The sequence below is a fragment of the Psittacula echo genome, assembly GCF_963264785.1.
Source record: "Psittacula echo genome assembly, chromosome: 9".
Classification (NCBI taxonomy): Eukaryota; Metazoa; Chordata; class Aves; order Psittaciformes; family Psittacidae; genus Psittacula; species Psittacula echo.
Window position 1 is genome coordinate 22,242,674 of NC_137745.1, and position 26,707 is coordinate 22,269,380.

A 26,707-nucleotide genomic window follows, 5' to 3' on the forward strand; every position below is an offset into this window, starting at 1 on the left:
CATGCAAAGCTACAGATGTACCAGCAAGCACTAAAAGCATTTTCCTTGTTTAAAGTCTGTAACCCCTAGATTCTCTCTCCTTCCGTTGGTTCCTGATCTCTTGTCCAGTTCCTTCTCCCTCATAATGAGGAATAACTCTTCAGGCTCAGACTCTGACCTGGAGATCTCATCCTGACAGAGTATCTGGGCTTGACACGTCCAAGTAGCTTAGAAATCTGATTACATGCAAGTATATGTATGTAAGATTACAACACCTGAGACCAATATCATTCTAGGAACTCTTGTTCCTTCATTTGCAGCCTGACCAAGGGGAAAAGACAGCATGTTCTGGTTTGCATGCCACCACTCATCTGGTGCATGGAAACGCTGGGTTCCTGAATGTAAGAAGTGCATGTGCTGAGTTTGCAAGAGTGGATCAAGAGCCTGCCTGTGGGTATACAGTCCACGTGCTGCCCCTGAGTCTCATACCAATATACTGAGAGCAGCCATCACATGCCTTGGCTTTTCAGGAATCTGCACCCTCAATATTACCTAACCCTCTCCGTGCCCCTGGCCACAAGCAGAACTATTGCTTCCCTTTATCAGCAGTGAGTGGTTTATATTAGATTCAAAGACCTTCTGATTCAGAAACAATGAGAAGTCATAGCACGTTATATGCTAAGTAGCTGTTTAAAGTGTTTACCAAAAGCTTCGATATGGCCCTGAAGGATATTGGCACCACTACACACTTGAGAGGCAGCATGGTCCAGCTATTGGGAAGGACAGCTTGGGAGAGATCAGGCAGAGCCTACATTTACATGTGCTGCTGGTTTGAGCAGCCGTTCAGTCTTCTGTGTTTTCTCACTTATGATACCAGGATAATCACAGTTAACAACTGAGTGTGGTAAAGCTTTCTTGAACATTAAAGTGAGAAGACCTGCAGACACATCTGAGATTGTGTTTATGGATTTTTACTCCATTAGTAGTTAACTTCTGCCACAAATAGAACCCAAACCAGCTTTGATATCTTAAGGCGAGATCTATTTATGTATCTCTGTGCTAAGCAAAAAGCAGAGTCCTTGAAATGACGGACAGACAGGTTTCTGTGTTTGGACATGCAGGCTAATAGAGCACCAAACTGCTGAGCACTGGGTGTTTAATACTCCCCTGTGCCACCAAAGAGAAGCACTGGGATGAATGGAGCCTGCCCTGCTCCATGTGGAAACTCTGAGCTGGCAGCAAAGTGGTTCAGAGTAACAAGAGCCATATAGGTATGTAGGTCCTGAGCTTTCCATATCTGTGAGTGGAGCCCGAGGCAGCAGTGTCAGCAGTGCATTACATCTTGTGATCTGCTCTGTAATAATAAGCCTGAATGGACACTGACATTAAGGCTGGAGGGGGGAAATGTTTTGCAGTGCTGGGGTGAAGGTAATCATTTAATGGGCTTCTGAAGAATTTGCACCCTCCCAGAGAGCTCTGGCTGGGAATGAGCCCTGAAAGAACTCCCTTCCCATCTGGAACACCAGGGACCAGTGCTCTCACTGAACAAATACCAGGTAACAAGGCTAAAAAGGCAACCAGAGAGACTCTTGTACAGGTGCAAAAAGCATCTTGCTGAAGTTCCCCTTACTTTTCGAATCTCTAAATAATCAAACCTATTTCATTAAATGGAGCTGGGAGAGCCCTTCAGAAGTCCTTTGCCATTTTTCAAGCAAAATAGCTTAAAAGAAAATAGGAAATGCTTCAGTTCCACAAAGAGAGCACCTCCTAAAGCATCTCTTTAGTAATGCAGACAGCCACTATCTTGGCACTGTCAAAATCGAGCCATGTCCGCAGATGCACTGTAAGCATCCCTTCTCTTTCTTTGCCCACTTAAAGAACCTTTGGGAATTTTTGTGTATTAATTAGGAATTATGTGTATTAATTGCTGTCCATTAATACGCTTGTTTAATTGTCTGTGTTGAAATGCTAACAAGCATCCAGGAAGACACAGTAAACTGGATTCCAGCTTGGGAGGAGATTTCAGATACAGAGTTAATGATGCGTTAGGCCATCATGCTTCCAGCGATGGAGTTCTTTGAAGGCATAAGCATCTACACACAGGTAGCTACAGCAGAGAATGGATGAGGTGGTTTTTAGAGTTCCCTTTCCACTCTACAATTTACCAACTATGATAAACATTGATGAGTTGAAACAGGCTGGATTAAACGCATTCAGCATGGGGAAGGTAAGAGTCAGGGGGAAATTTACCACTCATCTTAACCACTTCAGTTGGATCCCTGTTAAATGCTTTTCTTTCTCTGCTGACTATAGAAAGAATCTGCTTCAAACACTGAATTTTAAAGGGCAGCAATGAGACAATCTGAATCTTAGGAGAAAACATCTTCAGCACTAAGCAAAGTTATCAAGCACACCCCATTATCTGAAGACAATTGATGATTCTGTTCCAGTACTGGGTGAAGTGAATTTATTCATCTCAAGTGTCAGTTTGAACCAAAATCCTGCATATTGGTTGCTCAGGTTCTACTCTACAGACCTATTTCAGAGATGCTCCTCTGGAGGCTCAGGCACTAAGCAGCATGAAATAAGACACTTACAAGTGGTAACTCATTTCCATCCTCATCAGTAACAGGGAATTAATGGCTAATGGTATTTTACCTAAGTGTAGTTACATAGTAAGTACAGTAAAGAATGAAGCTGAGAAACAGGAGAGGCCTCATATGCAGAATTATCCAAATTACTCCGTCCTTTTGGTTTCCTAAACAGTCAATCAGCAACCTCGTGGAAAAGGCTTTTAATACAAGGGATTTCTGCACTTTATTGCTTCTGTAGATAGATGTAGATGATGATAGATGCAGATGTAGATAGATGCCAAGGAAGGCAGCACGCTTCCCCCACGAGTTCAGTGCTGCATTTGAAGCCCAGTTTATCATTTTGCAGCTGAATCAGCTGTCTGGGCCAGTAGCTGGGATAACCTGTCATATCAGAGGGTAAGAAACACAAAGGAAGTTTCTTGTTCTGCTCACATCATCACTGTAAGCTGAGGTTTAAACAGGGTGTGCATTTTAAGCTTCTATTAAACTTGATTAGCTTTGAAATGAATGGCCATCAATCCAACGTATTTCGTGGAGCATACTGGCCAGATAATGAGTGTCTAACTATGTCTAAGTTGCTGAAAGTGTACAGAACATTAAGTTAGTGCTGATTCATATTCATCAGGAGCATCTCTCGGTATAGCAGTCCCCCTTCTGCTGTCCCCAGAGAGCTTCATGGACCACTGAGAACCACCAAGCTGTTTACTTCCTCTCCTATTCACCGCCTCCTCTGAAGGCTGTACTGGCAGGATGTCACTTCTATGTACCCACCATTAGTAGATATGGGAGGATAATGTGGATACCCCCCTTTTCTGGAGAGATCCAGAGGCCTGACACCAGCAAAGAAGGACTGTGGTTTCCACTGGGTGTCACAGTGCAATTTGGGAATCTCTTCTCTGATTGAGACACTTTGGGAATCTCAGTCCCTTGGCAACTCCCCCTCTACTGCCTTCCTAATGGCAAAACATCATTAATCAGAGCACAGATTATTTTTCATGACCAGTGTTGTGGCCCAAAGCCTGGTCTCACCCACACTCTCCAGGGCTAGCTAGAAAAGGACCCACTTAGTTAAAACACAGGCTGGACCATAGAGTGGTAAGAACAGAACTGGACGTGTTGCTCCCAAGTTCCCAAACTCCAAACTAGCTCGAGTGGTAGCACCAGGAAAGTGGAGCTCAGGATGTGGAGAGAAAGAAGAGAACAAAGCCTTTGATTGTGTCCCGTAAGTAGCTGCAGCTTGACAACTCTCATTAGTGCCACTGAAGGAAACAGAAAGCCCCTGTGCACTCACACAAGTTTCTTGTTGACAGGATTCTCACGTACCTTCAGGCCCCCTGTTCACGGGACTGGTTCCCAGCCTTCCTCCTCAGACATATTCCCTTTCTCCATCCTCATTTCCCACTCACTCCATTTCCTCTCACAACGTCTCTCTGCCACTGTTTTTTGTGGCACCATCTGCCCAGGATGGACTTGTATGGTTTCACCTCAACCCAAACTCTTCCTGAGGAGCAAGTGCATGAGTATAACAAGTCTAAAATCAAAGCTCAAGCTAATGATCAAAGGAAATAGATCTTCCTTTCTGCCTGCCCCTGGCTCTGAGTTCCCACCTAGCAGGCCTTTATGAATGCCAGAGGATTGTTTCATCTGCTGGATGTGCATCTCTCTCCACAAGCCAGCTCTTCCTCAGGTGTCTCTCATATGCGGTCCCCAATGAAAACCTGTCACCTTTGTGTGATAGAGTGGCAGCCGTTCAGTGAGAACAAGCTTGGAAGCAGTGGGTTGGAAGGAAGAAAAGCAGGCAAAGCTCCAAGATTGGAGGGGACTCATTGGAATCCCTGCCATGAACCCCCAAATGCTTCCAGTGCTGGGGAAGAAAGGGAAGATGATCAATATTCTTCATGCTAAATAAACTGCCAGTGCAAGCCAGCTTCTCTGCCTCAGACCCTGCCCCTTCCATGGGGAAATCCAGCCAAGAGCCCACCCACAGGACACCTATAGAAACGCAGAGCGATGGAAGATCCCAGCTGCAGAAAATCAATGCAGTGTAAATTTGCACCGGCTTTAAACCTGCGTTAGCAAGCATATACGATATAGGGAAAAACCTCCAGAAAGGGAATCTCAGAAATCAAAATAGAGCTGAGTTACAGCCAGCTTCTCAATTCCCTCAGCGCCCTTTACTTGGGCAGCTTTCCAGCCAGTGTCAATGAAAGGTTTGCCTGAGTAGCAACCGGGTAAAAATAGACTCAGAGTTATCAGGATTCGACCCAGCGCCTTTAATACACAGAAAGTGAGAGCCCAGCACACAAACACGCTCAGAGAGGACAAACCTCAGAGCGATAATGAGGTTTGATTTTTCATCAGCCACAAGAATGCCCGCTATGCTCCCAGGACGTTCCCCAGCAGAGCAGTGCCTATATCTGATCGCTGCAGCGGTTTCACGCTGCACTTGCATAAGGCAGTCATTCCCATACAGTAATGGAAACAGACGGCATTTGCCACGGGTTATTTTTTGCAGCAGGCATTCTTTGCCAAGATCCTCATGGGAAACAATATGGCAGGGGAATGGCATTAGACTTCCCTTGTGCAAACACTGGGAAGGCTGTGAACAAGCAACACGGGACAGGGTTTGGAACTGTTACACAAGCTCATGGCTCATCTTGCCCCCTTTACATACCTAGATGGTCTCGTGCGTTATGAGATTCACTAAACAGAATAGATTTGGGGCTGGTGTCCCCAAATCTGCACTGAGCTCCCCTCCTTTCCCAAAGCAAGAGGCCTCCAAAGCTTTTGCTCTGCTCCTTCTACCTGTGTCAGTGGGATTCAAACAATCCTCGGGGTGAAATCACCCTTCCCACAAGTGCCATCATTTCCCTGGCGTGTCTACTAGAAGAGCACCGTCCTGTAGAGAACGAGCCCAAAGATGAGTTGACTCCTTCACCGAGCCCTACACCCCGAAATAAATTGCTAGGCAGAGGAAAATGAGAGTGCAGGGCTTTAAGCAACCTGCTCTAGTGGAAGGTATCCCTGCCCATGGCATGGGGTTGGAACTGGATGAGCTTTAAGGTCCGTTCCAACCCAAACCCAAACACATGGTTCAATGCCATTAAAGGGAACTGTTCAGTTAATATTGACACGAGCATTAGCTATACAAAATAGCTGCTCAGCAGCGTACTGCTGCACATCTGACAGTCTGGGCCATAAGCTTGTGTTACACAGAACATCTCCCTATGTCTCACCCCACACTTGCACAGCACTGAGAGCCTTGGCTTGGCATCCAGAGCACCATGCTCCATGATTCATCCTGCCCAGTGCTGCCTGGGCACTGGTAACATCCAATCCTGCAACTACAGGGTCAGTGGAAGAACTGTGATGAAAGAGCTTAGGATATGCCGGAAGGATAAGCTGGAAGGAGCCTCTGCAGGTTTTAGTGGCAGGGATCAGAAGATATCAATGGACTTTAAATCTGCCTCTTCTCCGTAACCCGTAATGAGCTGTTTTTCTTGGTGCACAATCGCTTACCAGCTCTGAAGGAACGTAACAGGGGTTTGAGCATGTCTTTGGCTTCCAGCAAACACACACGCTTATTTTTTGCATCCTTGCTGGAAAGAACAGAGCAAACTGTACTGCAGGACTCTGTCACCTTAGGACATATGATCAACATTCACATGTGTCACATTCGGACTTACACCAGCCTGTTAGCAGAGCAGGAATAGTAAAGGCAGTGAGAGATGAGCTGCATTTCCACAACCCTCCAGCTGTCAAGAGGAGCAGAGACTGACAGAAATAAGCTGCATGGAAGAGACAGGCCCGACCAGAAATAATCCATCATGTGCCACGGTTTCCAGATTCCTCAGGATCTTTTCCGAGGAATCTGATGTCAGGCATGGAGCACGCCAGCACGACTTGCGCTTGGGTGATTTTCCATCTGTGGCTGCTGTTTCTGATATTACATGCAGGGTTACCACTGACACGAATCGCTTTAGGAACAGCTGGAGGAGCAGTGGCCATTCCTTTGCGTACTGAAACCCACAAGACACACCATATCCATCTGCTAGCCTGCCACAGAGGCAAGGAGAGCAGCTCCGGTGGGGTCTCATTGCTTGAGTGTCTTAGCACCAGGCTGTACATGCAGTAATAGCAGGCTTAGCCCTCTCCTTGTTTACACCCAGATAGATCTGAAGTCACAGAAAAGCTTCCAGAGCCCCACAGGTCCCAGCTGCTGGTTATGTGACATAGAAGTACAATTCCTCATGCACTGACCGAGGCAGCTGTGGCTCCAGATCCACACAACCACCCTGAGAAACATCAAGGCATTAAAGAGGGGAGTCAAGAAAGCAGCGAGAGAGGGGCAGATTGGTGGTTCCTCAGTCCAAGTGCAATATAGAATCATAGAATAGTTAGGGTTGGAAAGGACCTTGAGATCATCCAGTTCCAACCCCCCTGCCATGAGGCTATTTTGGGGGGAGAAGTAGCTCTAAGTTTCCAATATCTGGTTTGAGCACCAAAATAGCCCTTGGGGAAAGCAGCAGCAGGAGAGGACAATGATGCTACAACAAACATCCCCACTTCCCCTGCTACAAACTGCCTAGAGGGGAACACAAGATGGGGCGCCCATTTCTACCTCCCTCCCTCCATCACATCAGCATTGCATTTAGTCCTCGACATAGCCAGCTACGTGCACAACACCCAGCTTTGCAGGAATGGCCAAATACCTCTCAAAGAGCTTCAGACTATCTGAAGGGTGTCCAAAGGATAAGGACATCCATCACACTGGTCACATTCAAAGGCACAAAGACCAGTCTTACATGGACAGACCCAGCTGCTCCTCTCCACCTAGCTCTGCCACCAGCTCTTATGCATGGGGGCAAGCTCTAGAAGATCCCTTTGTTAAAATCTTTTGGAAGCAACAAAGGCCCAAAGCTTCTTTATCATCATTTCTATCTATTGACAACCACGGTAGATATTTTAACTCGTTATGAGGAGAAAAGGATCCACGCAAAGGAGGCAGTTAAAAATGAAATTGGTACAGTTAAGATAGTTTTGGAAGGCAGAATGCCCTCAGGAAATAACAGTGGTGACAACTAGCCAGCTCCATCTCATTTCTGTTTGCTGTACGGTTGGAGGTACAGCACACAAGCATTAGAAGGTGTGGATAGATGCAACTCTCACATGTTCAGAGGTAAAACACTCAAGGTCAGCTGCATAGCCACTGAACCAGAAATTAAAAGGTACCCAAGAAATGCCACCCGGCTGAGGAAAGCACAGTCGCATTTCCCAGGCACGTGTCCCAGCTGAACTTTCTGTTCCCTCCTGTCATTTAATCCCAGTTTTTCCCAAGTGATCAGAGTGCTTCAAAGGAAACTGCTCACCAGAGTGCCCAGGAGCTGCACAGCCCTCCTGTTCCAGGTCCAACACCTCCTGAGCCTTTCATACCATTTAAAGGGCCTTATCGGCATAGTTCAGGGGCTAAGGAATCCTTTGCAGCATTCGGGGCAACAAGTTCATGACCTTCCATGATTTCAGCTGGTTTTCCTTCCCTTATCCACTTCATCATTGCTGTTTAATGTTCTCCCACAAAGTCATGCTGCCATCCTCTGTTGCTGATTTCCTTTTCCAAGTGAAGTTACCCTTCTTTCCCCCCTCCAAACCTTCTAAGCTTCTTTTCTCTCTTCTCATTCAGTTGCTGCAATCGAGTTCCTCTGGCCAACTAGATTCAATGGACAGATTCCTGCACTGGGAATGTCATCTCTCTCCCTACTCAAGTGCACTCCCTGTTCACACAAAGAGAATTAGGTCCTCTGATTGCAAGTATACACAGAAAATGCTATAGAGTTGCAGGCTGTCCAGTGATCCAGTTTACCCTGGCCTGGGTTTGGGTCACTATCTGAATCATTGATGTTCTGATAAGTACGGTAGGGCTCAGTCAGCACCAGCAGGTTTCTGCAAAGTAAAACATCATCCCATGTTTGAGATGGAGCCCTTCCATCAGCACCTCATCTGCTAGGAAGAATGAAGGTGACAGTAGGACTATTGCAGTTAGAGAGGTTATTTGGCTTATTTTTCCTGATGTAATTCCCACATTTCCAAGCACAGTAACTGCAGTTTCCACCAGGCCCTACAGAAGAAAGCTTTGTCTCTCCTTGCCTCATTCCCTAATGCTGCCACGTGGTGCAAGAGCTGGACAGTTCAGCCCTCCATATCTTTAGCTGTTTCTTGTCTCATGCACCAAAAGCCAGCAGAGATGGTCACAGAAACAAAACCTTTCAATAAAAGTAGATAATAACAAGCTATTCTATCTAGAGGTGAGTTTGAAGGCAAACCCTTCACTTCTTAAACAGGAAACTCAACACCCTCTGAAGTCAACAGCCCAACCTCTTGCCACTAATTCCCAGCTCTGGCAAAGGAGCTGAGGTTCATAATTCTAATCAATTCCACCACCAATATTTGGTTTTTCAGTGACTCACTTGGACCCAGCAAGGAATCCTGGAGGAGCATCCAGGCATGGAAATCCCATAGCATCAGCATGCTTGTTTTTCTTTCGAGTAACTTCATCTAATGTGCTCCCACCCAAACCTTTCCCCCTTGAAATAGAACTTTTATGCTAATAAATAGCCTAATTCCAGCTCCAACTCCTTTCTCCATCTCTTACGGGGCTCCCTTGGAAGTCTTGGGCTCGCCAGCATTAGGGATTAGACTGTACATGGCTGTCCCAGCACAGAACAGAGAGAACATCATGTAATTTCCATTTTTCTCCCGGTTGTGCTTTTTCAAAGCCCCACACTACTTATGGTTTCCACGCCACATATTCTCCTGCCCGTTGCCATGGTGCAGCCACTGGTTTGTCATTAATATTGTGGGTAACTTCAGATCCTTGACCTCAGGGCTTTCAGAGCTTTTCATGGTGTATTTTCCTCTCGATTGAATTGCTCTGCATTCCCAAGCACAGCTAAAACAAAAATAAAACACTGCTGCTTTTGAATGGGGAAAATTCATTTCACAAAGCCAGGCTAGCAAAGGCTGGAAACCCATTGAAGAACAGCAGATTAAAAGGAAAACAGCCATTCTCTGCAGATGTAGCAACTGTGGCATGGATTTACATTTACCTACAGCATCCGAATCTAGCTATGGTCCCCAGGGTCCATGCATGAACTCAATATCTGGCTCAGTTCTGACTCTAAGAATATGCCACCTCACTACCAGCAGAACTCAAATCAGTCTATGAACTGTCATCCATCAAGTTTCACAGCAGTTTTGAGAAGCACAGGGCTACTTGTTCCCAGATTGTGGATGGGAAGACTGAGTTACAAGAAGAGTAAGCAAAACGATGGTTGTAGCTCATGGTGTCCAATGAGGCTTTTGCCCTGCCTTAGTTTGTGCCCTTGCCTTAAGGAGCTACAGGGGTGTTTGCATACCTAGGAATACCTTATTCCCACAGCAGGGCTGCGCAAATGGTTTTGTTCCTATGTTTTTTCCCCCAGTGGGATTATTACCTAGACAACAATTGGTAAGTCATTCTACCTGTCATTCTTTATATTGAGACTTTGCATTTAGTAAGAGCAGCATCTCATCTTAAGCACCTTTTAATGCTGATGGTAATTCTCACTTCAGAAAGCAGTTCATTTCTAAAGCCCATGGAAATCAGCACATATCAACAGCCAATTGCCAAAGCTAAACTACCCTTCAAGTTATCAGGTTTACCAGACTGCCTGCACTTGAAGATGCTGCTTTCATACCAGCTCTTTCTGTTAAATGAGATTCCGGAAACATAGATTTGCATTAGAAAGGCCTAAGCCATGGCACTGCTGAAGAACCAACCCTCCTGCCCAGCCTGGTACTAGTATAATTGGTGAGGGGCACTTCAGCATGTCAAAACCCAAGGGAAGAGCAGCACCGGCCTTTTCCCTTTTTTCTGTAAGGAAAAGTGCATCTATTACCTATTTGGGGAAGATGCTTCAGAAGCTGCAAACAAAATGCCTGAACCTACATGCAATGTGATATTGCGCACATCTGGCAGGCAGTTCTGTGCACTTAAAACCACCTAATAGCAGGTCTGAGGATGACAACCACCACTTGATCATATCTGAATCAATAGAAACACCTGCCTGGAAAAATACAGAGCTGCAAATGGACAGCAAGATGCAAAAAAAGGGCTTTTCTGCAAAATGCTGGGAAAGCAAAGAGTAAGCAAAGGAGAGAAGGAAAAGGAGCATAAAGGTACATGCATCCTCCTCAGATTTAGGGCCTGGTTGAGCTCACGTTGCACTGAAGCATTTTAGGACTGCTCCCGCTTCAAGTATGTCTCCCCTGGTCCCTTTACAGGGCAAGATAACCCTATCCTGAGGACAGTCCATAGCTGTATCATAGTGTTCAGGGACAAAACCTTCCCTCTGCCATGGCCGCATCCCTCTTGCCAGAGGCTGGGAGCAAACCCAATCCCACAACTTCTTCCCAGCAGAAGGAGGACTCCCTTCACGATTTGCTCAGTTAAGAGCACACTGCAGCTGGCTCTGCTCCTTCCAGAGACCTTCACTCCAGAGTATCTGCCTATATCAGAGCTGCTCATTTACTATGGCATGAGGGCGAGTTGCTGCAAGATTCCCCAGGCAGCCCTTTTGAAAGCCTTGCATTGGGAAGGCCAGTCACATTCCACTTGAGACAAAAGCACTGCCTGACAAACAGCCTTGTTCCTTGGATCCCGGCTGGAATAAGGAGGGGAAAGAAGAAAAAGAAGGGAAAAAAAAAGAAGGCTGTGAAATCCCATAGCTTCTGAGGGAACAGCGGCTCTGTGTATGTGTCAGCTTGCCTCGTGACCTGCAGAAGGGCTGTACCTGCTATCCATTCTTATAAAAGCCATTAAAATTGCCTTTATTAGATAGAGAGACAGACAGATAAAAATCATATGTTGAGGATTTATAGAAGCACATTAGAAATAAGGGGAAATGCCAGATAACCCATCCTGGGTTAAATCCTGTGAGATACTGAACATTGCCACCTCCTTATGGATAAGGCAGTTAAAACACTAAGCTCGTAATCTAGTTTTCCTCACCTTTAAGATGCTCCCATTGGATCCAGGTACCAGCCTACAGCTTCCCAATATCAGAGGTAGGTTGGGGTTTTTTTACACATTTATGAAAAGAAAAACCAACCGAACAATGCTGCAAGTGGGATCTCTATATACTGCAAAAAGGCACCTCTGTTCCCACACAGGGCATCACGCAGGATCAGCCTAATAAGCTCTGCTGTAAATCAGACTCAAAACATCTGTACCATGCTTACAGAAAACAAGCTGCCTGGCCTTTTCCAGGCCCAAACCCATCCATGCATCCATCCATCCATGCATCCAACCATCCATGCATCCATCCCAGAGCAGAAACAGTGCTACCATGAATTCAGACGTTCGCTTGCTGTGCTGCCACCCCTCAGCAGCCTCATCTTATTGCCATTTCAACATAGTGACCTGATTTTAAGAGATGAATGCAACTGATAGCACTGAGTGGAAAAGTCATTGCAGATGCCTGTTAACACCCTCAAGGAGCTGTTCTTGTATCCAAAGTTATGAGTGGCTCTTAAACATAAGCAAATAAGAACGTAACATGTATTTCATTTCCACATTGCACACATTTTTGCTACCATCTCTTCTCCAGAGGGGTCGGGATTCAACATAAACGTAGACCTGCACCTCCTTATCACAGAGGAAAGAGATTAATGAGCCTCAGAACAGGATTTTTCACTTGGAAGCGTTTCATTAGGCAAGCCTTCTCCCACACGGAGAACATGATGCTGAAATGGAAATAGCTTAACCCATATTATAAATTGGCGTGAAGCAAGGTAAACAGCAGGCATTGAACAGATTCCAGTCGTTGTGTTGCATGCTTCACTTACTGGATGATGATAACATTTCATCACTGTTGATTAACTAGTTTTGCTAGCATCAACAGGAGACATCGATCAGAACCTTGACATCTCCAATTATTTCCTTACCAAAGTTATGGTCTATTTAAACATCACCTAACAGTGACAACAAAAATGACACCTGGTGGTTACACTGCAATGGTGAAAGTGAGGAAATAGGAGTTTTGTCCCAACTCTGTTACTCACTTGCTGTCTGTGGCCAATTCACTGAGGCCACGTTTCCTCATGCCCACTAATGTAGGAAGCCCTGTTGCAGACTATCAAGGTCTCCATCTGACACCAAGAGAAAATACAGACACTCCACAAATCAATCCCTCGGTGCCCTCAAGTGAGCCTCAGATGCAGTAGAGAATCGTAGAGTTCAACTCCGTGATGATTCTTTAGCTGTTTAATCACAAAGGAAGCTTCCTGCCTGATGTACCCCAAAGGGATGCCTGGAACAGCTGCAGTGCAGATCCCTCCCTACTGATGCAGCATCCCATGCGCTAAATGCACGGTGATAGCCACCCAGCTGTGTTTCTTATGCAGAGTCAAGAGGAGACGTCACAGCTTTGCACTGCTTGGTTGGGCCCCTTAACAGCTCTGAGGCCAGGGGCACCCCCAAACCCCATACCCAGATGCTTCTGTGTGATGAAGAATCCCACAACATGCTGCCTTGTGCCAAGGGGGGATAAAGAGCCCTGCAAAACAGGGACAACCAGTGCGTGTGTCTACCTCACATAGGCTCTAGCAGATCTAATGGATACAAACAGGTTGTAGTTCCTTCACGGAAGAGGGCAGTACCACTGTCCATTCTTACCCTGTTCTCTGACACAGTGTTTTTACAGGTTGTTTTCCATCCTGTAGCCCATTTAAATGGATGGATACGCTGCTCCTCTAAAGCAGTGGGTGCTCTGGACAGCAAAGGTAAAAGCAGAACTTTGTGCTCAAACTAGAACCAGGTGAATCCTTCGTACAATGGCATCTACCCACGGTGCGATGTTCAAGCGTGAAGAATGAAACCAGCCGCGTTTGGCCCAAAGCTTTTGTGTGTGTCTGTGTCTGATGGGCTCGGTGCATCTTTAGTCGCAGCTCAGAGTGCTGTCCTCAGAGAGGGGCAATTTTCCCCCCTTGCCTCAACTGTGTTTTCTGGTTTCGGTCTAATTTTACAACCCAATCTGTGACAGCTGGTCACACCGTGTGTCTGGGTTCAATAAAGCCCAGGCACCCTTTGCCAAGCCTCTGCGCAATGTGCTGAGTGTAATGAAATGTGTCAGCTCCGCTGTGAATCGTGCATTCATGGAACTGAATGAATCCGAGTTTCCAAGGAAAACTTAAGGGATACAAAACTGCACACAGCAAACCCAAAGGGGTGGACAGAGGAGAGGAAGCCCAGAGAAACACTCAGCACCTCTGCTAATAGCAAAATAGATCCTGATAGCTGGAATTTCATCAACTCCTTTGAGTAATGATTTAAAACTGTCAGCCACTGCTGAGGCCTCAGGGGCTGAGTTAAAACCCTCAGTCCCAGTGCTCTGGGTTATAGTACAGCTCTGCCACACACATCCAGTGCAAGCCCAAGCAAGTCACATCAGTGTGGGGCCTCTCTCCCCCGTTTATATAACATAACAGGAACAGAAGTGCTTGTTTCTGGTTCAGTTTGCTTCTGTCTATTGAGGTTATCGGCTCAGGACGACAGTGCCTAGGTGGTACTCGAAGTTGTTTTCATATCTAGGAGAGGGTAAACATCTGGGAGAGTCCTTGCCATGGTGAACATAACACTGCAAGGTACAAAAAGCACCTAACCTAAACTGGATTGACCTTACTTTTCCCTCCCCCTAATGCTACAGAACAAAGAGGACCCTGATGAACATGGAAAACACTAATTTTAACAGAAAAAGATCTTCAAAAGGTTCAAGATTTCCCTCATTGTGTCCATCTGCATTTCTGCTCCTTGTCATTTCTTGCTATAAGTTAGTAAACAAAGTAATGGCTTCGTTCTACATTGGAAACAAAAGGAAACATGAGAACACAGCATCCTTGACAGTCACGCAGCATAAGCTCTGTGAGTTTTTCTGACCTAAGAGATTCACAGAGGGGATGGGTAAATTGTTACCCTCACCACTGAAAGGAGTTGCTGCTTTCCTTCTCCTCAATGTTTTCAGCTACCTGTCAGCTGCACAGCCCCGAATCCAGACCAAGCTGTGTCATACATGAGCACTCTGGGCTACAAAGCAAGGAAATCTGTACCAAGGCACCCAATGTCCGTGGCTGGTCCGTGCTGTCAGTCTGACATTTGTGGATGAGACAAGAAGCCATCTGACCTTGTCATGTGAGTTTGGCCAGGAAAACAGCAAGCAACACTTGCACAAGCCCTGTAAAATGGGAGTTCAGATGCCAGAACGTGGATGTGCTTTGGGGTAGAGTTGAAAGTCAAAGTCAGAACTCTCGGATGCACGCACGCTCTGTCAAGGTGTTCTACCCCTGACCAGCAGCTCTTACTTCAGAAGTACTTTATTAAGGAATTAAGCCTTAAAATATTTTAGATAAGGGGTAGCAGTGATTCCATTTTACATTAAGGGAAATGTAAGGTTAAAGGGCTGCTGCGAACTCTACAAGTGTGCTGGGATCAGAAACTAAACCCCGCTATCTTTGCTCCACTCCTTGGCTTTAGCCAATATTATAACCCATATTTTTCCACCTCCTAGAGCAATCCTACTCTGTAACCAAGAGCCTCCAGCTAGAAATGCATCTCTGGACTATGCCAACATGCCGCGTGTGCTAACACGAAAACAATGAACCCCACAGCCATTTGAGAAGCACGCTTACAAGTGTGGCCCAGTGCCCGCCACCCTGTCTCCAGCCACCTTCTTTTTGCACCTGAACCAACTGCACCATCTTCCTTGTCCCTGAACTCTCCTTCTCCTTCCACATCTGTTGCCTGCAAATCTTCCTGTCACCACCTCCTTTTTTAAATGCCAAGGCCTGGATTGCATCCCTATTCCTTCAGGCCATGGCTGCTGCTGGCCATGGATAAGAGCAAACTCCCCTTGTCTCATAGACCCTCCCCAAGTGTTCATAACACCAACCCCCTGAGCTGCAGTGTGTAATTTCCCACCTTCTTGCCCATGCAGAAGGCAAGATGAGGAGTAGCCCCATCCCAATCAGAACAGACACGTGGCCTTGTGGATTCAGCTGCATCAGGAATGTGAGATCCCATGTGTCATGGGATGGAGTCACAGAGCAGTGCCAGTGGGATCCAGGCCAGGTCCCACAGAGCCCCAGTTTCACCAGTAAGTCTTTGGTCCAAGACAAGCCTTGCATGCAACATCTTATCTATACCCCATTGTTTCTGGGATCCAGTTCAAAATCATCCCTTTGGATTTTCTACTCCTCTATCTGTCAATTCTCTATTCCCAGTTATTCTCTGTCATGACGCAAATGCACTGCTGGTGCAAGACCCTTCCATTGTCCAGAAAGCCACAGGGTCTTCCTCTCATCTTCTGCTAATGAGTTTGTGAATATTCAAGTATATTCCACGTATTTTTAACCAAAGCTTTATATAATTACCAGCATCTGTTCTCTGCCATCCTATACATCGGTCTGGAAATGGTTTGGGGATGAGATTTATTATAGGCCATTGCAGTGTGCTCTTTGTTGAGCTTAATGGGAAGCAGGGTTTACCCAAGAGGAGGGATTAACCTAAGTGTCCTGTATAGCAATGCTTTTAATCCATGTGTTTGTAGACAAGCCAACCTGTTCAGTTCTAATGACCTGTGCAAGAAACACATATTTGAGATGAATTCTCAGCAGGATACTTTTCTTCAGCATCTCTGGCTGGAAGGGGCCAAGTGAGGTGATGGAGCTCTAAATCTCACATCTTGCTCTGGAAGTGCCCTTAGTGATGGTGGGGTCCTGCGTGTGTAGAAGTGTTTTTAATTACTAAGGTTAAAAAATGAAGTCAAAGCTGAGCCAGCTGCCAGAGCTTCCAGAGGCCCGACTACATTCACAAATCTTGTAATCTTTTTATGTTCATTATGAGAATACTACATAAAAAAAGGGGCAAACAGATCTTGGCCAACAAATTAATGCTTATTCAAAGATTAATTCACAACATCTGTACTCCATTACATGTTCTCTTTTGCCAGGGAATATTAATGCAATATTTTCAGGGGGAATAGTTGCCTCTATTGCCAAGAGCATGCGATTTACTGGCTCTTGCAGCATTGACATGGGAGTCACTGGGCTATGGGCACAGCTAGAGCAGATAGTGTAGCAATATACAGTATGAAACATATGGAGCAAATCTGCTTCATTCTGGTGTTAAAAGGTACCGATTATGACTCTGAGATGCAGCCAAGTGACAAGGGGGAAGCAAACCCCTAAACCAATAAAAGTTGATCCTTTGTGGTATCATGAAGTGAACAATTTGTCGCTGCTGGGTTTGGCTTTTCCCCTCCCATCTATAAATACATCAAAATTTCATTTGAAATCAGAAGATATGGCTGAGGAAAGCATGACTTAATTTCAGTGCATCTAACCTGAACCATCATAACAGGGCAACCCTTCCAAGAATAAATGCATAGTATTGCTAAAGGCAGATCCCCAGAATAATAGTATAAAACCAGCTTCCCTAATCAATTTGTGATTCCTTTCAGGACACACAGTTCCAGAATGCTGTTCCACTATCCTGCCTGCTTCTATATCTGCTAAACATAGGGATTTCACCTTTTGTTTCCCCTTTAGTGCCTACCTTTGAGGACCTTACAGATAAATCTTAGATGGGTGCAAGTACAAAAGTAAGATTCATGAAAGCCACTGTGTCCAGTGCAGAGTTAGCTCATAGGAAATCATAACCGCTTAATTTCTGCCCCTTAGGGAGCTGTTAACAATGAATTTAAATAGCTACAAGGACAATTACACAATACAAAGGTGTTTCCATCTTTTACTGGATTTAAGTTTCCGATCCCTTTTCTGTGCAAACACTTCCAGAGACACTATAGCAATAAATATCCCAAAATAGCCACTAATTATCCAAGACCCTTTTTATTATTCCTTGTTTCTTTGTTTTGGTTCGGATAATTGGGATACTTTTGTTTTGCACCCAGGGTTCTTCACGTAGTCACCACAAAGAGCTCAGATAAGCCTTTTGTGTAAAGCCTGGTGGTACCTAAGTGACAAGGATAGCACTGCACAAGCAAACACAGAGCACATCTGGGAGAACACACAGATAATTACAGCTGCTAAAGTGATCTTGAAGATTGAACTGGTGAGATGTAGGCTGACAGATGTACTGCATCCCAGATTTAGGTAGGCAGGTCTTGCTGGTGGAACATATGGTCCTTTCCAGCTGCTCTACTGTATCCATGCCGTTGAAAGAAATGAATTTACAGATGTCACAGAATCCACCTGCAGTTATGTTCTTTTCATTCTGTGGTATTTCCAACAAGCAAATCACCATGAAATCTTGGTGCCACACAATTTACCCCCTTCAGATGCTTTGTCTGAGGCCCAAATCAAAACCAAATCATGCCCTCCTATTGAATTCCCTGGGTACTGAAAACCCTGCTTGGGTTTGGTTCCCTGAGGAAGCTACAAAGTGGCTGGTTGAAGGGCATGAGGTGACAGGCCAAGGGGAATGGCTTTAACCTGCCCGAGGGGAGACTGAGATGAGCTCTTAGGCAGAAGCTCTTTCCTGTGAGGGTGCTGAGGCGCTGGCCCAGGGTGCCCAGAGAAGCTGTGGCTGCCCCATCCCTGGCAGTGTTCAAGGCCAGGTTGGACACAGGGGCTTGGAGCACCCTGCTCCAGTGGAAGGGGTCCCTGCCCGTGGCAGGGGTTGGAGCTGGAGGAGCTTTAAGGTCCCTTCCAACCCAAGCCAGTCTGGGATTCCATGACTCTATATGATAGATGGATACTCAACCTCTACTCTCCACTACAAAACACATTCCCTTTTTCTCCTTTTAGCCTCTCGGAAGTGAAGGGGTGAAATACAACTGCTCTGTTTCATGAGCTGCCATTATTCTTATTATGATGCCCAATAAAATTTTTTATTCTCCTGAGTTCTTTCCTTCAGGAAATGTCAGCCAAAAATAACCCAGCAAAAGCAAATCCCATATTTGCCTTGGCTCCTGGGACCATATTCCCCAGACAAGGGCAGAACAAAATACTGGGGCCTATGCAGCGGGTCTGGCTGGCTTGAAAGTTGGGCACTGTCTAAACCTAGTTTGCAGATATTGGAAGCCAAAGCTGTCTTCTGGCCTTTGCCAACACTGGTGCTTTTCCTTCGCTTTCCCAAGCCCGTGGTAGCCACATCAACACATGCATTTGAGAAAAGCCTGAGCACATCCAAGGTGTTATGCAAATATCCTCGCTTCTGTTCAGCCGCAATACACGTATTGAAATAACCTCTTGTAAAGATTTTACAGACGTCAACATTTTGGGTTTAATTACCAAGCAAAAGCCAGCTACGTTCTTGCTTTACTATAAATATGTTAATACAACCAATTAGCAGGGACTAGCTGTCAAGCAGCATCAAAATTAGGGTGTCATGCCAGGTTTGTGAGAAACAATTTGGACACTCTGCTTTCTGGTTTTGGCCTATGTGTTGCAAACAGGAGGACATCCCTATTTCTCCAAATGTGCCTCTGATGGAATAGGTTCATATTATAAATCCCTCCAGCTTTAATGGCATGGGTTTATTTTCTGCATTAAAAAATACAGAATGTGATTCATCCTATTGTCACTACATACAACTCCTACACTACCAACAGAGTCACACCAAAATGGGTGCTAAACAGGCTTTAGGCAACGCTATTTATTGTCCATCCTCTAAGCAATCTTTCAGTAATACAAGACTGAACGACAAGATTACTCCATTCCATGACGTTTACCTGTGAAACTCACAATCCAACTGTGTATTCCTTGAGACTGTACTAAACCCAGACACCAAACCCAAGCAAACCACCATCAAGCCATGGGTGTTAGCATGCCTTCCTACCCCGAGATCTTCTGCTGTGAATGCAACCTGAAAATGAGGAGGAGTTAAGAACTGTGTCCCAAATGAAGTTTCTCAAGAGACAAGAAAACATTAAGATCTGATCTCCTGATATATAAATTGGGTTGGGTTTTCAGTCCTATCTATTGTTAAAACAACCCCATCCTACAAATGCAGGAGCTGGTATAAGCATACACTCGCTAAGCCCAACATTTTCAGGACGTACAAGTGCAACCTGCTAATTCCTCTGTGCATCCCTGCCTTAATCAGGATCACAAAGTAGATAATGTAACAGTAAAATGCATCCAATTGCACATCCTGCCTTTTCCAAGGGATTCGGTAGTTTCTTGTCCCCATCAGTCACTGCTCCAGGGCCCATCATTAGAATCCCTCCTCTGAGGGGCTGTCTGAAGACCATTGCATTACTTTACATTGTCTTCACAGAGGCCGAGACTTACAGCTCCCTGAAAGCCACATGAACCTGTGCACTTCAAAGCATCCAAATCACAGCAAGGTTTGAGGGTCTTAGTTCTGAGTGTATGTCTCAACGTCTCCGTACGTTAGAGCTTAACCACTCCCTCCTAAAAGGCGAGATCTCCAATGCTGCAATACCAGACTACATTTCCCATATGCCATTTCTAATGCATTGTAATGTATGTTTTTGTTGGCACTACACTGATCTGAAGCATTCTGGGACTTTGGAAGTAAATCTAGGGGCAGAGGGAAAGAGAAGGGAAAACAACCTCATTCCTCTAACAGGTTACCTTGTAAGCAGCCAGCTTCCTGTAGCTGCCCAGGATCCTGGCAGACAGGGAGCTGTCCTAAGGGAGAGAAGTAGATGCTGAGACCTGCATGCAAAATGCTGCCTGTCGCATGGTAGTGCTGATTATCATTCACATTCCGCTCCTGTAGCACTGGTAACACACAGAGACACTACAGTTGGACTTTGTCAGCACGTTTCTGTTCCTACACGTGGCCATCATCAGAGAGCTCTGGCAATAGCTGAACAAAGGAAAACTAATGCTAACCCTGGGTACCACAGTTTTTTCTTAAAGAGCTTTGACAAGACTTGTTGAACATGCAAGAGAGCAGTCGAGATGGGAGCAGAAATACAAGCGTAAGTGTCAAACTTCATCTGAGTTTCTGACAGCTTTGCAACCAGAAATACTTTTCCATAGACACACAGGCAGGAGATTAAATACGTAATTGAAAGACGTTGCTCTTGGACTGCAATCCCAGCTCTGCCACTGCCTTGTTCTGTGATGTCATTTGGGGTATTTAAGCTGTGGTTATACCACCGTTCTCACTGGCAAAGGGACAAAAGGGTGTTGAATTTCCTGGGTGAGGCAGAGGTAAATGGATGCGTTCTGCCATGCGTTTCCAAGGCAAGCACTGTACTTGAGTACAATGTTCAATATGCTGCCATTATGTTCACTCCTGCTTCCATTTTCTAGTGCCAGCAACTCTGCTAATTATTTCAAATAAGGAGCTTCATGAGGTAAGCTTATAAGATGAAACTTTCTCATATTATGCCAATACTGTCTATGTCTGCACTGTGATGCAAACATGAAAGGGGGATGTCTGATCTAACACTGCTCCGCATTCACAAGAGCCTGTGTGATCCCATGTTCCTGTACACGGCAACCTGGAGAAAGTGACCTGTGTCTAAGTAAGCAAAACAGAAGGAAAAGTTTTCCACACAACACAGACTGTGGAGACCACAGGAGTTCAAAATGGGATTAAACACATTCACAGAGTCGTAGTCTATTAAATCTGCAACTCAGGCTTTGGCTAATCTGCCAGTTGGTGTTGTATCAGGGGACAGACCACTCAACACATGCCCTGCTCCCTCATCTCTTCCTTACAGCTTTCATACCAGTCATTATCAGAGAGGATGTCAGTCTAGATATATTTTTGCTTTCATCCAATAGCATATCCGTTACAGTTATAGGCACACTAATAAGACCTGGTTTTCAACAAGAGCTTTTTACCTCTGGCACAATATCATGCTATGTTGCTTTTAACACTGTGACACTCTTCATGGAGTTCGGTACTGTCATGTTATGTTCCTGTGTGTCTTGTCCCCACTTACTTGCTAACACATTTATTTAACATGTACATTATAGGGAGCGGGGCACTTGTTTGGTCCTATGTTTATTGACCAGTCAGTATCATAGATCATAGAATGGTTTGGGTTAGAAGGGACCTTAAAGCTCCTCCAGCTCCAACCCCTGCCACGGGCAGGGACCCCTTCCACTGGAGCAGCTTGCTCCAAGCCCCTGTGTCCAACCTGGCCTTGAGCACTGCCAGGGATGGGGCAGCCACAGCTTCTCTGGGCACCCTGTGCCAGCGCCTCAGCACCCTCACAGGGAAGAGCTTCTGCCTAAGAGCTCATCTCAGTCTCCCCTCGGGCAGGTTAAAGCCATTCCCCTTGGCCTGGCCCTACAGGCCCTTGTCCCAAGCCCCTCTCCAGCTTTCCTGGAGCCCCTTTAGGCACTGGAGCTGCTCTAAGGTCTCCCCTTAAGGAGCCTTCTCTTCCCCAGGCTGAACCAGCCCAGCTCTCTCAGCCTGTGTTCATAGGAGAGGTGCTCCAGCCCTCTGATATGACTACATATAAACATTAAACACAGGAATACTAAGGTAAGCTGTCAGAAAGCTCCTGTGGAGAGAGCACAGGCAGGCCTGACCTCCAGCCCCCTTGATCCATCACACAAGGTTAGCTGATGTGATAAACACCGTAAATAGAAACGGCTTGTTCCGAGCAATAGCTGTTAAACCAATAAACATCCAAAACTTTGGAGCAAAAAACCCCCCCACTGTTTTCCCTGATTTATCAAACAAGACTCTGTATCTGTTTTTCTTTCCTCCCCCTTTCTAAACAAGTTCAGTTTGTAAAGATTGAAGAAAAACAAGACGTCCTTTCAAATCACTTCCCTGGATCAAACCTCATTGGGTTTTGATGTCAATGGTGCATAGAAGGCTGACTGCTGCCAGCAGAAGAATTTGGCAGCCGGACTGTTACATAATACAACCCTGTCTTTCACAGAAGAGAAATCTCTGTGCTACTAAATGTGCTAAAATTTAACCCGCTGCTTTGCTCCATCCAGCCAAACCATTTGCCATAGGAATAAAAGATGGTTCTAAAAACAAGAGGCAAGTTTCTGCTTGAAAAAACAAAATGCCCAAAACTACTAAGCTCACACATAGGTAGTTAAGGAAGTACATATTTCCCTTTCCCTACCTCTGACCGAAATCCGCTCTGAGAAGGGAGATGTTTGCCCCTAAGAGCGAGGTACAACTATTACCAAAGGGTGCCCAAATGAAAAGGAGTGTGTTACTCTCAAACTGTGTCACTGCTTCATGGAAATGTTTGGATTCAGGGCTCTGGAAACACAGAATGCTTTCCAAGGCTGTTTACAGTAAGCTGGAGTTTTCAGCTCCCATGAGTAGGAAGCAAATGCCTAACTTCAACCTTTTTTTTTTTCACTTTCCCAGAATGGCTTTTGCGCTGTGCCTGTGTACGCTGTGGTGCGAAAAACACAGGACCAGCTTTGAGTGGTGTGAATCAGGGGCGCTTTTAGTCCCATTCCTAGTTTCTGCCAACAAACTGACATGGCAATTTACGGTGCCAGATGCTGACAGGTGATACTCCCACTGAACCCAAGGTTTAAAACACAAACCATCTTCTCTGAGCCCCAGTATAAAACAGCCCATATAACTTCACCCAGCCATCCCTGGACCAGCCCCAGTATCTTGTGTTCAGCCAATGAATATCCTCCAGCAACAGTGATATTACCAAATCCAGGAAAGAAAAATCCCAGTTATGGGGACTGGCTTGAAACTGGAAGAATAGCCTTCAGGATTTGCCCAATAGGGAATTAAACAGAAACAGCCCAGGAGGCCCCAGCTCTACCAAGTTATCAGGCAAATAACCCTATGTGGCTAGCTGCTGCTGAAAGAAGAGGGTAGAATTATAGGCATTTCTTTATACAGTGTGGACACAGGTAGCCACAGACATCTGACACATAATACATACTAGAATTGATTGCATCCCCTGGCCTGGGGTTAACAAAGACTGATCTGGAAGGAGGGAAGATATTCACTGAGGTAGCTAAGGAAACTGCTTTCCATATGCCCCTCTGATAGGAAAGTCAAGAGAGGACAGTGATTGATATAGTGTAAGTTATTCACTGAAGGAGCCTCTCCATCCTCTGAGAGCAGAAGGCTAGAGAGACCAGGGAGCCCTGAGTCCTCGGGCTCAAGCTCACCTCTGAGAACAAACCAACCCAAATGCCCCGGCTCAGCAAACAGGACAAGCAAAGCACCATCTCCCAGTGGACAGTGGCCAAGTTGGCCTACGTCAGTAGTGTGTTCCCATGTAGAGATGATACTAATATAGTGTCCAGTGATCCTCAGCACAGCCTGAAGATCATCCTCTTGGTGCTCCTCCAAACCCTGAGCCCATCACGTTCTCAATTGAGCTGCATGTTTCATGGGTGACCGATTTATTGTACACAGGGAGGAGTGCCAGAGGAAAGAAAGCAGGTGGGAAGAGTTATTTAGCTTCAGGAAAGCTTAGTTTACTTAGGAGCTTATCTTCTGTTTCCCTGAATCAGGAATTCATTAGCCCACATTACTCTCTTTGTTTAGCTGTTGTGTGTTATGCTTTGCTAGGTGGATAGTGGCCTAGAGCAAGTACTACACAAACAAACACTTGCTAATGGAGACTTGGAGCATGACGGAAAACCTGGGCATAGAAACCAGCTAAAACCAGACATACCAGTCCGGAACGGACGAACAGGTATCACAAACACATCCAAAAACCTCAGTACTCCCCTTTCCCATGCCACGAGCGCCAACACCGAGGTCCCAAATGAAGGCTCCTCCTCGGAGCACATTCCCATGGCCTCGTGCTGCAACGCCTGCCAATGCAGCCTTCTCCAACAGGAGGGTTTGGGGAGAGGGCGTCCCTCTCAGCTCCGGGAACTGAGCAGCCCCTGTGAGCCCCAACCCTGGCCCTTTCTCCTGCCTGCCCAATCCCTCCGAGGGATGATACAGCAAAAACCTGGCTCCCACCAACTGCTGTTACAGCCAGAGAGCTCAGAGGTTTCTCTTGGCTCGCTGGCTGACTTGTGTAACCAGGGTGAGGTGGTGTGGGGAGCACAGAGGATGAGAGACCGGCTCTGCGGCGCTCGGGGGAACGGAGGGGAGCTCAGCCGCGTTTTACTGGGTGTGAAAAACATCATTAGCAGCTTGGAGTCACTGTGGCTCTGTCCGGACAAGGGCTGGGTTATGCAGAAACAGTGACGGCACTGAGAGAGCCAGGGATCACCTCTGTGGGCAAGGACATCGGGAAACCTCGAACCTTGTGCAGGTTCCTTTCCTCTTCCTACTTTACTCAAAAGCAGCACGGTTCTCCCCCATCTTCAACCTTTCCTGTTGGTTTAAAGTCCAGTTCCCTGCACAGGTACCCACTGGGGCATTTTAGGTGGCTTTAAACATCACAATTTCAATGCCATCTGGATGTGATTTACTTATAATCACAGGCAGGAATCGATACGCTTTTGTTTGTTTAACACGTAGGCATTTGGGTGGATTGATAGAGATAGGCAGCTCTTACTCAGAAAAAGGACACTAGCCTCTCATGATGTGTCCATCTTCTAGAGACCACACTGCCCGCCAGAATGTGTCACATTTCTGCTGAAACCAAGATCTTTATTGCATTGTCATTATTACAACATCAGTTCATCCCCGCTCTTTGTAACGACAGGTACTCAATTGTGATTTTATGATGGTCCCTTGATGTAAATAATCTAGCAGAAGCATAATTGCATGTTATTCGTGCTTGGATATAATTAAGCTTCCATTATCAAACAGAGTGAATCTTTGACTACACATCTGAAATGGGAATCATTTCAACCCCACACAATAATTTCTTACGCAAACACTACGGTCTCTACACATCACTCATGGTTAAAGCATGCTGAAGAGTATTTGAAAGCCTCTGGTGCCTAAATCACTTAAAATCATGGAAAGAAGAGTTTTAAATTTCATGGAAACCTAATCTCTTTCAAAACCTCTTTTTTTTTTTCCCCTCCTAATATCACATTACACACTGGTTTAGCCTACGGACATGTTAGGTCTGAACTTCAAGCCATGCCAAGTAAAACCCTCATCTATTTATGAACATCTATGACCACACAAGAGGGCTTTCCACACGTAAAGCATTGTTTGCTGGCTGAATTTATCAACATTCAAAACCTTTGGGTCACAAACGTAGCCCTCCCTTAGCCATAAAACAGAAAATATGGCTTTGGACTGCATTTGAAACCCACATAACACCTTTGGTACTCACGTTGTAATTTGGCTTCCTTGTCCTTGCCTGCAATCACACAAGAGGTTAAACTGAAGACATTCATTTAAACCCTCTGACTCCCCTCTGATCTAGGGTGTGCTGAACAATTCAACCTATAGATGTCTTAGCTGAGCATGAAGGTACTGTATAGGCAATCGTGTTGCTTCTGCTGGTTGGTATGTATTTGCTTTCTAGGTAAAGAAGTAGATAGCAGTGACTAAACAAAAGCATTTTAAAACTATTCTGTCATTATATCATCCAAATACTTGAGAAGCACTTTAATTAACCACTGATTCATTCATCGCATCCTTGATTTGGACTCTGTTTCTAGACATGTTATTACATATGCTATTCTTCTTTAAAAATAGCATGTTGTCTACACATCAAATAAGGATAAATTTATATCCCAGAAAGTCTATCAGAGAGACAGCCTTTGGCTCTAGTGTTTCCCTCAGATACAAGAAACCAGGCTTTCGGCTGGTCCACAGGCACCATAATTTACAGGTTATCAGTCACCAGCACCCCAGGGCAAGGAAACCCTCATAAAAATCACTCTCCTCCTATTTTCTCCTCCTATTTTTTCCTTAACTACCTGATTCAATCCTCATTCTATGTGGAAAAAAATAAATCACATCAAAATGAAGCTTAACATTCAAGGCTTCAGGCTGGAGGCAGATTCGAGCTGCACAGAAGCAGACACTTCAACATAGATCTTAGGTGAAACAACTGGTAAAACGTTCAGTTTGACCAGCATAACAGGAATCAAAGCCAGATCTTCAGAGTTTAAGTCATTCATCACTATAACTCAAGCTGGAAGTCCAGTTTCTTTGAGCTGGGCCAGTAACAGTCCCTAGAGACTGAACTGAGATCTCTATACTGCATGCTCAGTAGATG